The sequence below is a fragment of the Berghia stephanieae genome, chromosome 4, assembly GCF_034508935.2.
Source record: "Berghia stephanieae isolate SIO BIC M18660-M18661 chromosome 4, UCSD_Bste_1.3, whole genome shotgun sequence".
NCBI lineage: Eukaryota > Metazoa > Mollusca > Gastropoda > Nudibranchia > Aeolidiidae > Berghia > Berghia stephanieae.
The window spans coordinates 54,190,732-54,208,026 of NC_088363.1; the positions used below are offsets into that span (position 1 = coordinate 54,190,732).

Consider the following 17,295-nt stretch of genomic DNA (forward strand, 5'->3'; position numbering starts at 1 on the left):
CCATTTGTTTTAATCCATTTCAATGACGTGATAAACGAATTCACCACGGTGCTTTATCAGCCTTTGATTACAGCCAGCGGCATCTAGAGAAAGAGGGACAGAGAGAGAAGAGATAGACATAGATAGATAGATATATATATATATATATATATATATATATATATATATAAAGAGAAAGAGAGAGAGAGAGAGAGAGAGAGAGAGAGAGAGAGAGAGAGAGAGAGAGAGAGAGAGAGAGAGAGAGAGAGAGAGACTACATTTAAAAAACCGGTTAGAAACCCTTTCATCGTCAAAACACCATAATTATCTTGTACAGACTATAATGTTGTATCGACTCCGCTCCCACACCTAACTACATCTATTTATTTATTACGTAACACCAATATACTGGCCTAGTGTTAGAACCTAGGGTCCGTATAGATCAAAACTCACAATACTATGGCAATGAGTGGGTCTTGAGGTTCGACACCTCATTTAAGTAGGCTCACTTCAGTTTGAATCATAGACATGTTACAAGATATTAAACCTACAATACAGTGCAAAATAATAAATCAATACCAATAATATGAATGTATTGTTAATCTCTAGATAGATTTATTTTTAAAAGGTGCAGACATCACACTTTCATTTATTGCTGTCTTATTCAAACAGCCATTTAAGCGACTCTCTCTCTCTCTCTCTCTCTCTCTCTCTCTCTCTCTCTCTCTCTCTCTCTCTCACACACACACACACACACACACACACACACACTATCCATCTATCTATCTCTATCTATCTAAGCTGCCAAGGCACATATACGTGTGTGTTGGTTTATTGATCACATGTTTTGCTATTTTCTTTTTGATTTGCTCTTTTATTATTTTTTTTTTTACCAGCCAGACCGGATAGATATGTTACTGACTGAATCGCAACACTATTAATATAAACACAAATACAATGTTCGAAACGTTATATCGAGAATGTTTTATAAATAAAGGTAATTTTCCGCTCACTAATACTAATTGTACCTCCACGATTGATCTAAGATCAGTTAGTATATGTGTATAACAAGGCAGAACCGACGACCCTCCAAAAGCAAATGGATTAGTACTGGATACTATGGCTATATACTACACTCAATGTCGACAGTCGAGGACTGTACCGTCAGCAATGACTTGTCCCAACAGCCCTTGCAATGAAATGAGTCAACAACAATCAGATAAGAAGTGCTGGTTTAGATCAGATTGCTTTCTCGTTTGAAGAGCTTTACAGGCTTGAAGAGTAAATAATAGACTGCATGAAGCTGTCGATTGTTAAAATAAAAGTATGAAACAAAATTAATATTACAGCTTCAAACAAAACAAAAAAAAACGTCAATTGGAACGTTTCGGACTTTAAAAATCCTTCTTCAACAAACAAAACGAAAAAAATTTTTTTTTAAATATAGCTTCTATATAGCGAAATATCCACTAAATGCGCTCAAAGCACTTTACAAGGGGTTCCTGACCAACAGCAACACATAACACGTCGAACGAGACAAAACAAAGACATAGAAACGGTAATAGGATATGTACAAACGAGAAAGATGACAGTGGGTGTCTAATCGCGTCCAGTAAGGCTGAACGTTGCCAGATAAACTGAGTATACCGTAAAATCCTCTTAAATTTCTATTGTCAATGTATTTGTTGCTGTGTGAGGACGGAGTTTGATTCCAAAACATTTATCAAGTTTACTTTTAAATATAATAGGTCAGTTCATCAGTCAAAATTACAAATTTAAATAATAATACTCGTAACATCAACAATAATAGCAAGCATAAAAATAGAAAATGACACATCTTTATTGCAAATTTTCACTGATTCACTGTGTGTAGTGGTCTTCATGACCACAATACTTTATCGACTCCCTGAATATACCATCATAAGAACCAAATTCCATTCCGAGTAGTACATTATGAAATGCGGTTGACACTAGTTCCACTATCTATATTTCAAAAAGAGCGATCTAATTTTAGCTACCACCAGGAGCTATGGCGCATTCATTGTTTTGACAACTTCAACCGTTTCAAACAGGAACAAAAATAAGAACAAAAAAAAAGTCAAGGAACCGCAAGAGACAACGCACTTACAAGTTAATCAAGCTTAACCGACCTTTAACACATTTATGTTGTTATGGTAGTTGCAGTTACCACGGTTTTACAATCTGAGTTAATGCCCGTTATAATGAATTTATGGCATAACAACTGAGAGCTCTTTGGGGTCACGGAGCAGTCTGATATTTATCCTGGTATAGCAATTACTTGCTAACATCGAATTAGGACACTTTAATACATTTATATATATAAATATATATAATATATATATATAATTATATATATAATATATTATATATATATATATATATATATATATATTATATATATATATATAAAGTACCTCCCAACACACCATGCTTAAACCCAACTACCAATTCATTGTCCAATGTATAGAGGTATGGCCGACTCAAATGCTGGTCGTTAGCTCAACGTCCCGACATTCTAACAACCAAGTGGTAATTAATACTAAGGCATGAAGATTATCAATATTAAAAGAACTGTGCAGACTGGCTAAAATTCATAAGGTCAAAAATTAAACGTAAAAATAAATAAATAAACAAACAAAACAATAATGATAATAATAATAATATTAATATTAATAATTAATAATAATAATAATAATAATATATAATAATAATAATAATAATAATAATAATAATAATAAAAGTAATAATAATAATAACAAAAGTATGCTGCTGTCCTCAATAGTAATAGTAGATAATAGTTATACGTTATAAGGATGCCCGACAAACCGTAATGTAATTTGACTCGGCGTCAGGATCTTTATCTGATCCTTTGATAAAAATAAACATAACAGTAACAGGGAGATACAAATATGAACACATTACACATAAAATAAAACCCCATTAGAAATACGCTAAAGTGTGGAGAGATGGTGAGAGTGAGTGGGTGTGTATGAGGGGGAGAAAGAGAAAGTGGAGAGAGAGAGAGAGAGAGAGAGAGAGAGAGAGAGAGAGAGAGAGAGAGAGAGAGAGATAACTCTTTAAAATGGAAATGCGAAGAAGAAGAAGAAGAAGAAGAAGAAGAAGAAGAAGAAGAAGAAGAAGAAGAAGAAGAAGAAGAAGAAGAAGAAGAAGAAGAAGAAGAAGAAGAAGAAGAAGAAGAAGAAGAAGAAGAGGAGGAGGAGGAGGAGGAGGATAATAATTTTGTGAAAACGATAATCTTTACTTTGTTGTGGAGATCCAATCTTTATTTTCTACAATACCTAAAGTCCCTATACATTAAGACAAAACAAGTAATTATTCTTGTTTGATTCTCAGTATCTAGTAGCCAAAAGTACAAAATGGATCCATTTATTGACATCGTAAACACCCAAAACTACAATCAGACTAACAACTCGTGACGGGCATGTAAAGATAAGAGGCGATACGAAGAGCCGGGATTAGACCAAACCATAGAAGGGAGAGAAGATATAGAGAGGGAGAGCGAGGGAATGACAGCGAAAGAGAGAGAGAGAGAGAGAGAGAGAGAGAGAGAGAGGGGGGGGGGGGGGGAATGGGTGGAGAGACACAATAAATGTAGTATAAATATACAGATAAATAGATTACTGATCCTCTTGGTGCACCAGATGCACATAATCCGAAGATAGATATGAAGGCTGATTTTCCAGAACCCGTGAAGTCGACTTTCTACTTTGTTAAACAAATGGAAACATAAATCATCTTTTAAGGATCAATGGCACAAGAATTTCCTTAGATTTGTGTGAAATTGAAGTTGGTATATGATAAAATAATAACACCGAATGACAAATTTTAAAGGAAATAATCCTCAATATCTCAAAATGGAGAGAAAATAAAACTGGAGTTTTGGAAAACCACTCTACATATATTGATGAATGGATAGATAGATAGATAGATAGATAGATAGATAGATAGATAGATAGATAGATAGATAGATAGATAGATAGATAGATAGATAGATAGAGAGATAGACAGACAGACAGACAGATAGATAGATAGATAGATAGATAGATAGATAGATAGATAGATAGATAGATAGATAGGTAGATAGATAGATAGATAGATAGATAGATAGATAGATAGACAGACAGACAGACATGGATATAATAAATATAAAAATAAAAATAATAATTAAAAAAAAAAAAGAAACATGTAAATGGTAGGGGGTGGAGACTGAGGGAAAGGAAAAATAATGGAGAAATTGTAAACACACACACACACACACACACACACACACACAGAGAGAGAGAGAGAGAGAGAGAGAGAGAGAGAGAGAGAGAGAGAGAGAGAGTAAGATAGGGAGAGAGTAAGATAGAGGAGAGAGAGAGAGAGAGAGAGAGAGAAGAGAAGAGAAAGGAGAGAGGAGAGAGAGAGAGAGAGAGGAGAGAGAGAGAGAGAGAGAGAGAGAGAGGAGATGAGAGAGAGAGAGAGAGAGAGAGAGAATAAATGAATAAACAAGCAATACAGCATCAATGACTACTTACGTCCGTTTAGCGATACTCCATCCAGTGTTGTATGAGAGATCAACCAGGACATGAAAATGAAGTGTACGTCTGCGTGTATTGTGTGAAGACACCAGTGGCGCTGATGTGTGTGTGTCGAAGACTGAATCATGGGTTGCCAGTTTGGTATTTCGCAGTGAAAGTTGACTTTTAAAAATGGCACACGAGATGAAATGCAATTCAATAAATCTTTAAACTCGGACATGAAGTGAGAACATACTTGCGAAACAAACTAATCATATCACTATCACATTATTTAATAAACAAGTAACTTATAAAGCGGTAGAAATTGCATCTCCTATGACTAAGATATGAAAAGGCCATAGTTGACATTAACAATGTAGCTTAGATAGATCGTGAATAAAACAAATACCAGAGAAACATATTTTTCCATCATGCATAGGTCAAAGAGTAAAAACCTCACAATTTCAGATGAGGCATAGATCTAGTTGACAAAAAAAAAAAAAGGAAACTTGGTACATTCCACCAAAATTATCCGGCATACGTGACACGAATGCGTGGGGAAATTGGATTGTAAGCGCGTCGAGTGCGTGCGATCGCGAAAATGGCGTGTGTGTTGAATGTTTACTGAGGATGGTGTGTGAGTGTGAGGGTGACTATGTATAATAATGTGTGTGTGTGTGTGTGTGTGTGTGTGTGTGCAACAACACAACAGCGGGGTCTCTGGCTGTCCACTGCGTGAATGTGAATACACTGTAAAGGCACGGATACACTAAAAACGCTGCTAGCCACTAGCTACAACACCATGACCACACTGCCGTTCAATAACAAAACACTTTTGTTTATTCGAATTATGACCAAACGACGTGTATTAACACATTGATAGATACATCTACTACTTTGTTCTCCACATAGATAGGCTACGATGACCCAAATCTTCTCAAACCAGAGACCTAGAGGAAGAAGGCTAAATAAGTTTAACAAGCTGGAGATTAACGTCATTGGGCTCTTTGTAATGGTTTTAGCCAGCCATTTTTATGGGTGGTTCTCACCATAGAAAGAAAGAAGTTGACGTTACTCTGGTCTTTGTTTTTTTTTTTGGGTTATTTTTCCATCCATGTTTATGAGTAATTCTCACGAAACTGTATTAACCAGACTATAGATAGTATGCGCTTGGCTAAGAAACTCATAACATTGCCATCCGGAAGTATAACGGACCAACACACAAAACTATGTGCAACCATGAACTTTTATAGTCTGGTTCATACAGTTTAGGGAGAATTACTCATAAACGCGGAGTCAAAAAGAATAACAAAGGCTTGATTGACGTCATATTCATTCTATCTATAACTTATAGTCTAAACGTTCAAGAATACACATAGTCGTGTGCGTTTGTCCGTTTTACTTATGTTTTATGTTGTGAGTTCCTTAGCCAAGCGCACATTACCAATCGACAGTATGCGCTGTATGCGCTTAGCTCAGAAGCGAATAACATTGCCAACAGGAAGTATAACGGACCAACACACAAAACTGTGTAACCATGAACGTTTAAAGTCTGGATAAGACAGTCAAGTGGATTACAAAAAAAAAACAACCCAACAATAACAAAGACCCGAGTGACGTGAACTTCATTCTATCCATAGTTGAATTAATCAGACAATAAACGTTTAAAGTAACATATTGTTGATCGTGGCGGTACGCTACAAGCGGATGTCATGAGTGTTTAAAACTGAACGCCATAGCATCAATACGCAGCAAAAAGATTTCTAATCCAAGTGTAAAAAAGATGTTTTGTCAATGTGTGGAGGTCTTTCTTTGTGTGTATTATTAGTTGGACAGATAGAGGCAAGGTGGCGGCCTAAGTAAGCGATTAGTGATTAGAACCTGTGAATGACCGGATGGACAGGCCAGGCCCTTCAGCGGTGTCCTGCCTATGGAATATATAACATTGACACCAACAGATAAACAGGCGGCTACTGTTTCTACTTGAGAAAAAGGAGACAAAACCGAAGGAAACGTTATAAATAAGTACATACATCAGTGGATTGATATGGACTCCTATAATATTAAAACCGTGGACAGAAAAGAAAAAAATGAAATACAAAAAACACACACACACAACCACGGATTAATCAGTCTTTTCAAAAATAAAACTGAAAATATTTATACGTAACACATACTGTCGACAATGTAAAATGTGTCTTTAAAAATTAAAAAAGAATATTTGTTTTTATCTTTAAATAAAAAAAAAAAAATCGAAAAAAAATCCCCAGTAAAATAGAACTCCCTCCTCAGTGACTTCACCAGTAAAGAGAGAATTTAAAGCTTTATTACCTAATTTTTCAACAACAAATAAAAATCGCCTGGAACCCCATCGTAAAAACACCATCCACATCCACAAACACACGAGCACACGCACAATGCTTTACGCGTAGCATTGATTCATCAGCCATTTAAAACCTCTTCGACAATAATTATTGCCTCCCGCCTTCCACTACAGTCGATTAAACAAGACGTTACAGTGACTGGCTCTCATTGAAGGAAACACGAAATGGAAATGTGACAATCAGATCGTTACGGCTGAGAATTAAGCTTCAAACTCGAGTTTTTATACACAGCGCAATTAATGATATATACTAAAGGTGCTCAAAACGCTTTACAAAGGTGTCCCAGCCAACAGCAACATTTATGTTGTACGACGCATGTGCAGTTCGTTCGCATTTTTTCCCGACAGAGACAATACAGTTACTAGCCGCAAGCAGTCATTTTATACATGAGTGAGATGAGACAATGTGAATAAAGAGCCCTTTTGAAAGGACTCAACAATGCGTTGCCCACCGCTGGACTCGAACTGGGACCCACCAGTCTGAAGGAGACTACAAAACCGCAATTAAAATTAAAGCTGACGAGAGCGTTGTATATTTTTATCTTGCAATCGACTCGTAATCGTAGTCCGCTTCAACACACACCCGCCAGCCTGACGAATCAGGTGGCTTTCTAATTCGAGATTGTGCGCATTTATCTCACACTTTTGACACATGTAACGTTAATAAATTAAAAAAATTCCACCCACAAACACGCAAAAGGAAAGTTGCCGCTTGACAAATTGAACACTAATCGACGTTTTTCTTTTCTGTTGTTGTTGATTTATTGTCTACTCTTTCTTTGGAGTATTTATTTATATTATGCTTTTATTTTTATTATGCAATAGCCTTTGGGGGAGGGGGTCCCGAAAACTGCCTAGACCATCGATTGACAAGATCCAAGATAACAATTTATATTATCGGGAGGATCTATACAAACGTAATGAAGTCCTCCATATATTTACAATTACATACGTCTCTTTAAATCCGGGCTGGTTCGATCAATTCGCAGTGCTCGGGAGTAATAGTTTGTTTTTTTTTAAACAGACTTCACGAGCGACGTTAACCAAATGAGACTTTCCCCTTCACCCCCACTTTACAACGGTTTAAAGATATTCATCTCGCATAACCAGAGGAGCCAAAGAAAAAAATCAAAGAGAATAAAGAATAGAAATAATAGTTCTGCTCTGCGGACACCCCCCCCCCCCCATTTGTTTTGTTTTATCGTAGTAGAAGTAGTAGTAGTAGTAGTAGTAGTAGTAGTAGTAGTAGTAGTAGTAGTAGTAGTAGTAGTAGTAGTAGTAGTAGTAGTAGTAGTAGTAGTAGCATACAATCTAAAAATAATAATAAATTAATTCCCCGGTAAACTATTCAAGTTTTTTTTGTTTGTTTGTTGCTTTAGGTCTCTTCCAACACAATTGAGGTTATATGAGAGACCGCTGAAACAAAAAAACAAGCAATCTAACAAAAATAGAACAAATGTCAATCAAAATCATAACCTAAAGACATCATAAGCTAAATTATAAATAACCAAGAACAAACAGGCAGAAGATTTACAGAAAAAAAAATATCCCCTGTCAAAAATACAATCACAAACCAAAGAAGCAGGATAGGCTAGTAAAGAGAAGAAGAAACGACATCACTATCGGATCGTACACCCATGCGAACATCATGCATAGGTATATGATTCAAGGGTGATGCTCCCATCCAACCGCCAACCACCCGCAACTATTCAAGTGGTTTATTGACACGTGTAATACAGGAGACGGGATTATGTCACAGATACATTTGTGTGTAATCAATCCGAAAATAAACTTGCCAAATGACACGACGTCTGTTTACACAAGCCAAATTTGATCGACAGACAGATAGACAGATAGACAGATAGATAGATAGATAGATAGATAGATAGATAGATAAGCCAAATTTGATAGATAGATAGATAGATAGATAGATAGATAGATAGATAGATAGATAGATAAAATGCATTAAACTGACTTTAATATTATCTTAAATACGCTTAACTTGCTCCCCCCGCCTCCTTTCTTATTTATTTCTTGTGTTCTCTATATAATTTAGACCGACGTATACATATAATATATTATATATTAGGCAAATCTTACGTCCGAACCAAAAGAATGGGTCTAGTTTAACATTGTTGCAACGGACAATATTTTACGTCTTTATTTTTTATTTTAGATTTCCATTACAACAATGAGCCCATAATGAATTGGGTTATCAGAATTGCACGTCGGTCTAGATCAATGGAAACTCACTCACTCGCGCTTCTCACATCCCACATCAATTACTGCACAGTACATGAAGACCAATGCCCTCTATACACTCCAGTTTGCCATGATAGAGACACATAACGAACGAAGGCATCTATCGCGTTTATCTCAATCTCCCTCCACCAACGTTGTTGTAAGCTTTCATTACTTTCATTATAGATAGTCGACCTGCAAGCCCGTGTCTCGAATGACAAGTGACAGCCATTGGAAACAACAACACAACCCGGGATATAAATGAAAAACATCATAATTATCGGTGACGAGAGAGAGAGAGAGAGAGAGAGAGAGAGAGAGAGAGAGAGAGAGAGAGAGAGAGAGAGAGAGAGAGAGAGAGAGAGACTGAAGAAAATATTATAATCAGTTTCCAGACCCATAGTATATTGAAAATCGTGTGTCCCCAACAACAATTAGCTCAACGCAAACGCTGCATAATCAATCAAACAGGAAACACCAAACAAGAGAACAAGCTGTTACAAAACACGCATGATAATCAAAATCTAACGAAACGAATTTATCACCGCAGAGCCGACACTCTCAATACAAGAACAAGTCTCAGATTATTTAACAAAACAAATAAATAAATAAATCGATGAGTTGACAAATTAAACCCCAACAAATATTTCAAGGACAAGATAGACCATAGTACATAGTGACACCACATACCATACAAGCCCTTGCACATAGGTACTCTGGTAAACAGAGATCGCTCAACCGTAGATAACGCGACAATGAGCTCAATTACCAATCTGAACATTGACAAGTCACCGTCGGATGTGAAAAACCAATTACTGTACTGTAAGAGTCATAGAGGGAAGAGTACAGTTTTGGAGAAAATAAAAAACAACTAAAAATCAAGCAGGCAGAGTCGAAACATTGAATTACTTTCTGATATATAAAAAAAAATCAAATAAGTAAAAAAAGAAAGAAACCTCCCGAGTTCACCCCAACCCACATAAGCTCACTGTCACCAAAAGAGAGTGAACTGTGAGATATACATTCAATATTACAGCCAATGGGATAACACTGTTTTTGGACACTAACAACTCACTCTTCACTTTCTTTTGGTGATCGTCGCACTGTATTGAATAGTGGCGTAATATTTTGGGGAGTTAAATGGCTACACTTCAACTCCCATTATTTAACTATGTATATATAATATGAATTGCCCCCACTTCAGATCTCACTGCACTTAGGAGGGTGGGGGGGGGGGGGGGTAATACAATCATCCCTACAAAACATACCCCAGACAACTACGTGGGGATTGCGAAATCTCAGTTGGTAGAGCAATCGGTTCATATTCGAAGGGAGCGAGATCGATCGCGAGTGACGTTGACGTGTTTTGTTCCTTCCTGCACTGGTGGAAAGCACTTTGCAATAGCCTCATATCCAAACACACTACATAGATATAATACATACGTATTTGAGAACAAACACAAAAATTTGACCATTAGAAGCGACTCGTCTGCAGTAACAGTTCAAACAGCAGTAACTCAGAAATAAATAAATGCATGCACTAACATCGCGAAGATACATAGCATGAGGATAATTTAAAATCAACTTTTTAATAAAGACAATCGAACTCAAAATTATGATCCATTTTACATTATCACTGTCACTGTCCCCAGCCTAAATGACAATTCAAGTGAACCAACCGTAGACGAACAACACGTATAAAAAAAAATAAATTTAATTGAACTTTTATACAGCGCAATATCCACTAAACGTGCTCAAAGCGCTTTACAAGGGGTCCCTGGCCAACAGTAACACTTAACATGTAGGACGGGACATGACGCCTGTTAGGCGATATTATATTTTTTTCGGACAGAGACAACGCTGTTAACGACCAGGTACTCGTTTTACACCTGAGTACGGTGAGAGCAAAGAGCCTTTTCCAAGGACTCAACTAAGCGCCGAGCGAAGCTCGAACCCAGGACCGAATCCAATCCGAAAGCGAGTGCCATACCACAAAGCAAGGATAACAGAGCGGTTACAAGCTAGCCATTAATCTCGACAACAAATAATCACATAACAATAATATTATTGTGGTAGAACAGTAATAGTAGTACATAATAATAACAGTACTGTACACGACATTCCACTAACAAGCCAGTCAGTCCCTTCATTGATAATCACAATCATTACACAGACATTCACGAATATTTCACGGATCACATAATTTACAGTAAACCTTCGGCTTCAACAACTTCTGACAACAGACTACATACAGCACTGTTAGAGGGCCTCTGATACTACCACCACCGCTTTATCGGAAACGGGTCTAGAGTTACGTTCCAATAAAACCCCTTAATAAAGACTGTCTTCATAAAAGGCCTATGTATGGATTATGACCAAAATAGCAGTGGACCGGTTTCCGTTGCGATACACAATACAAATTACAGACTGCTGCAAATAAAAGTCTAAGGATCAAGTGGGCATCGAGTGAACGGAAAGACCAGAAATGAGGATCGGTGGAAATATAGGCTTCCGTAACGTATCCAAGCAACCGCTGTAGTCCGTTTCACGCTATAGAAACCGGGATAAACTCCGGATCCGTGGGCCTAATGGCTCTGAAGGAGCGAAGAAAATGAATCCAGAGGGGTGAATATTATGGATAAACAATATCATTAGAAGTAGACGAAGAAGATTAGCAACAACAAGTCGAATCATGCCCCCTATGCGATTGTGTAGTTTAAGTGAAATCCTAACTAACCGGTTTACCCCGTATTGTATTACCTCGCGCCTTTATCATAACTCTATTAAACCCATACGGATTCATTACCTACAACTACAACGGGGATACGTCAGTGATTTCTCCCTTGATCTACGATCATCCAGAAATATCTACATACAGTTTATTGTGATTTTTGTAACAAAATACTGCCTCCTGCCAGCACCGCCGATTTATGAATTAACTGTTTATTATTGACATTATCCGAGCAATACATTACATGGCGGCCGACGAAGAAGAGAAGAGGAAAGTAGACAACTATGTATTTCAATCAAACATGCTACAAGTAACAAAGTAAAAACAAAAAAAATTATACTACACCTAAACGAAGAGAGAGAAAGGAAGGAAAAGTAATAAATCAGATTTGAGAGAGAGAGAGAGATAGAGAGAGAGAGAGAGAGAGAGAGAGAGAGAGAGAGAGAGAGAGAGAGAGAGAGAGAGAGAGAGAGATCCACAATGAAGGACTTTAGTCGAAGTACTCTACAAAGAAGAAGCCAGAATTTATTTTAACGCACATCAGAATCACAATATCAATGGTTCATGATCATCCATTTTAATCTTAAAATACGAATGACCTTTCGTCGGAAAACCTTTTTTTACAATAACGCGGGAACCTTAAAACCGACAAAATAAAATATGAATACATATCAAGTTATCATACTGCACCTTACATTTCTAACATCTCCGGTAAGAACTAACTTACCACTCATTTTAAAATTGGAAGGGGGGGTGGGGGGGGGGGGGTTGAAATAAAATCGATAACTCATAGTAAATAAAAATAATAATTTAAATAATAACAACAACAATCCGTTATTCAAGAGGTCAAGTCGCCTTCATACTGACATTGAGATAAAACTATCTACCTAAGTACGAGAGTCGATTCTGGTGATCTACTCATCACACTGCATCATACACCACTCATCCACACTCAAGACATCATAAGACCTGCACACATACTCAAGGGCTGCCCCACTTCATACTCAAACGATTCAGGAAGTCATAAGTAAATCTTACGACGATGTTTTACATCCTAGTTTACGTCATGAGATTTAACAAGAAAAATTGTTTACATTTGAAGTGAGGGGCGCAAATTATGCTATGCGTTGCCAATGTAAAATATTCACATCCGCCAACCGGATATAACGTACCAACACACACAAAAATTATGTGTAATTTTGAACCCTTATAGTCAGATTGAGATAATTTAGCAAGAACCAATCATCAATTATTTTTTTAAAACATATAACAGCAAAGAGCTGAGTGACGACTATGTCGTTCCTTCTATACCATCACAATAACAGGCAAAAAAATGACGAAAATAATTCATACATAATACATTCTAGTGAGTAATATCACTGTTACAAATACACACACATACACGTGTGCGCGAGAATAATACTAGGAAAATAACCGAAGAAAAAAAATCCTTAGAAAAGTAAACACTGAACTAACCGAGTTACTAAAAAACTACTTGAAAACCGAATCAAGTGAATCATAAAAACGCAAGCGACTGCTTGCACATGTTATGCAGGAGCAGAGGAAGGAAAAGGAGGAGAAAAGAAGAATTACAAAATGTTATTACCAATCCTTTTTCTTTTGTAACATTAAAATATTTAAAGATATAAAATTCCAACCAACAACAATGTACTCGACAAAGAAATATACGAGAATATACCCTCTGGACAGGACTTTGGACCAGACCTCCCTATTCTCAATTAGTCTGGATTTCAACATTAGTAATGTATTCCTAATTTGAGGAGGGAAAATTATTAATCAGTCGTATAATGTGCTAACATCTAAAGTGCTGACGTTGATGAAGACAACCATAGCATACATTCAGGAAGCTTGAAGCGATGGGTGTTTTAGTTACAGTACATATAGATAAAAAATAAATGGAGGATATGGGCAAAGGCAGGTACGGGTGAAATAAGAATACTAGAATATGGCGATGGACCGTCATACTGTCCATCCACATTTTTTCTTCAGTAATCTTTATTAAACTTAAATTCTGTAATGAGTAGGGAATATTCGTAATACTAGGGAGGTCTGCTGGTCTATCAGATAAGATATAATTCACCAGAACTGAGTCAGACCCATTTACTACTTGGACAAGATGGTGGGAGAGAGAGAGAGAGAGAGAGAGAGAGAGAGAGAGAGAGAGAGAGAGAGAGAGAGAGAGAGAGAGAGAGAGAAGCGGGGTGATCCTGACATAAGATGGAATCGACAATACTTCAGTCAGACTCCCTACCAAACCCACACTGTCTTGAGAAGCAGTGTGATAACCGTGAGCCCAAATTCAAATGTCCTAAGGAAGATCAGGCAAATAGCTGGGGACCTGCAACTCAACTCACATGTAAATGAACAAAAAATGAATTGGAATAAACAATCCTTCAGTCCACCCAGTATTGGAAGCTGACTGCTTGTTAGATCTGGATGCACTCGTCAATTACAAACAGATAGATAAATTCTGCTTTGTTATTCAGTAGTGCAACTCTTGGCTTGTGACACAAACCCCTTTGCGGGTTGAGGCATTGTCCATTATATCCGGGTGAAAATCAAGAAGTATCTAGCAAGTAACAGTGATGTCATTGTCAAAAAGAAAATACATTAGCACCTCACAGATTGCACATTTCGTCAGGCTTGTAATGCATCATAAGTTAATAATGTGGCAGAAACGCTTGTAGCAAAATTGAGAAATTATCATTATTATGATGATAGAAACTACTTATACACACTACTTCATTATACCAAACCCCAGTTTTACTTAAGCAAGATTTACCTCGACACCAGAAGAATGGACAACAACTCTGTAAAAGAACGACAGTCCAAACTAAGTTTGCCAAGTGCAATATTCAAGCAACTTATCCACGACTCATTCGGTATGATGAGATGCTTCTCTAAAACACAATGCTACAGTCGGCATCAGGCTTAGGGATGTAAGAACTTAGCCAGTAGAGAATTAAACCATTAAATATAAAAAAACAAGCATGAAAAGTTACATTCCGTATTCCCACATCTCAATTATAAACAGTGCAACTACCAGGTTATCTGTACCGTTCAGCAGGTTAAAGTTCCATGTCATACAAAACAAGTGACATGCATGGTATCCTCTTTTTCTTGTAGCAATACTCTTACCATATCTGTTAACGCATAAAGTGACTAATTTCATACAGCCAGGTACTCAAACATAAAATGAGTGGAGTAAATTGAATGAAGCCTCTATTCGAAGGAGCAATGTCTGAATCGGTTTTATGATAATTATCATGATCACCTGCTTAAGAGCCTTTGCAACTCTTTGACTTTGATGGGCATGAAAAGAGGCCATACATCAAGCTATAGATCTCACGCAAAAACATTCAATCCACATGCAAATCGACTTTATTCATATCAGTACTTACACATATACTCTATTCCTCCTTCAGCCTCTCAATTGGCCCAGCAGTGATTAATCGTACAAAAGTTAACTTTGTTCCATTCCGACACTTAAATAATGGAAAAACATACTCATATTGCCCTTTTCTTCAAGAAAAATCCAATTTCGCCCTCCAAAATTTGTGTATACTGATAAATTTGTATAGTTGCAGGTCAGACGATCTGACGTCAATAGAAGAGAAGGGATGCAACTTGGGCTTCAATGATCACAATGCTAAGGTCTGGTGATAGAAGTTTAGATAGCCAGGACTATGACTATGATCGGTCTTGAATAAATTACCCCACAATAGACTACAAAGAGAGCATTAAACAAATACTCAAATTCATTTCATGAAATAGAAAGTTTTGATAAATACTGAAATTGAACCTTAACTATTTTTTTTCTTATAAGCTCCCTATTTCTATAACTCCTCTCCTTGATCAGTCTGCCCTTCCCCTATCCTATTACTATTATGTACACAATGACATGCACATATTTGCAGGTCTGATTATGAGGCCCAATTAATGCGCGGTTTGATACTACAGCAAACATGATGTGAATAGTTATTCCCCAATTCATTTCAAAGCTGATCCCCAACAAGTAGTGACATCTTAATCCAAAAACTTAACAAATAAAATGAACGTTTAAATTCAAGATCAAAACAAAAGGTGGTGGAAAAAAAATCAGACAAATGAAAGTTTATTAACAATAATCACTCATTCATCAACCTAAAAGAAGAGCAATGAAAATATTGGTTTGACTACTATTGTAGTATTAGTATTAATATAATATAACAACAACATAGTACAGAGTGGCTACCAGAGTAGTAGAGTCAGATAACTGGGCACTCCACTCCCCCACTACTACAATTTACAACTGTGTTATAAACTTATGATAAAATTAAAAATTAACAAAAAACACGTATAATTAATCATCACAAGTCATAATAAATACAAATAACAATGGAATCAAAATCAATGAATGTCACCAACCTTTCAAAACCGTGGGTAATGAAATGATGATAAAATGGCAACCCTTATCATTCATTATCATCATATCATAATCATCGTGCAGTTACACTACACTACACTAACAAAACGCCTCAATTCTATTATGTCAGACCAGACAGACGGAGTGGGTTTGTTGGGACTATTCGATATTGATTTGAATCAGCTGGTACCCTATAAGTATGGTAATACCTCGGGCTATCCAAAACCCACACAAACCAAACACACACGAACACACACTCACGATCAATCACACACACTGACGATCAAGACACGTTTTTTCCCACAGAGTACATAATAATATAAGTGTTGAGAAAAGTGAAGACGAAGATGTATGCGAGAGAGAGGGAGAAAGAGAAACAACCTTATCTTATCAACAAAAAAGCCCCTCGCTTCACGCTCAATATAAAAGAAGCATAAATCCAAGAAGCCGAATTAAAAGATAAAAACCCGTTCTTTGAAACATTGAAGATTATCGATAAAAGAAAACAAAACTTACATGTCAATAGGTCAGCTATAATATTATCCTTAACAGAGGTTACAGTTGACTAGAGAGCGAGAGATACCAATTTGAAATGCCAAACAAAGCGGTCGAGCCTCGCTTGCTTGCTGCTTCTCGACTCGCACACATTGAAGTTTCGTTTCTCTGTTGACTGTTGTGAGATTTAATACAGGTCTTGATTCGACCAATGAGCGACGAGTATTGTATGAATGCAAATGGAGGTCATCAGGGATTTTCTTGTTTGCCGAGTTACCCCGCTTTGGTAAACAAAGCAAGAAAACTGGAAGCGAATGTCGAGCATTGAATGAGGAAATAGAAAAGAAGAAGAATAATGTATTCTATCGAGCTTTCATTTCTCATTCAGCAGGGGTTAATACAATGTGATTTTCAGAGATCTCATTGTAACGTTTCAAAAAAGGGAGAATGTGATGAAGAAAATGAGTGAATGTAGCATTTGTTTTATATAAAATCTGAC

At 36.8% G+C, this 17,295-nt stretch overlaps 1 protein-coding gene across 8 annotated transcripts in view; it reads right to left on the reverse strand.

The window, feature by feature from the left end:
• The window catches only part of LOC144970831 (uncharacterized), a 171,315-nt gene extending 154,346 nt beyond the window's left edge, over positions 1 to 16,969 (reverse strand). For 2 of the 8 annotated variants that reach the window (XM_078910905.1, XM_078910902.1), the window contains exon 1: positions 4,539 to 4,618. The gene's annotated coding sequence lies outside the window, so the exon portion shown is untranslated. Of the gene's footprint in view, positions 1 to 4,538; positions 4,619 to 16,817 lie in introns of those variants that run through there. The other 6 variants (XM_078910904.1, XM_078910898.1, XM_078910899.1 and 3 more) reach the window with 5 other exon arrangements.
• Between the last annotated feature and the right edge of the window lie 326 nt (positions 16,970 to 17,295).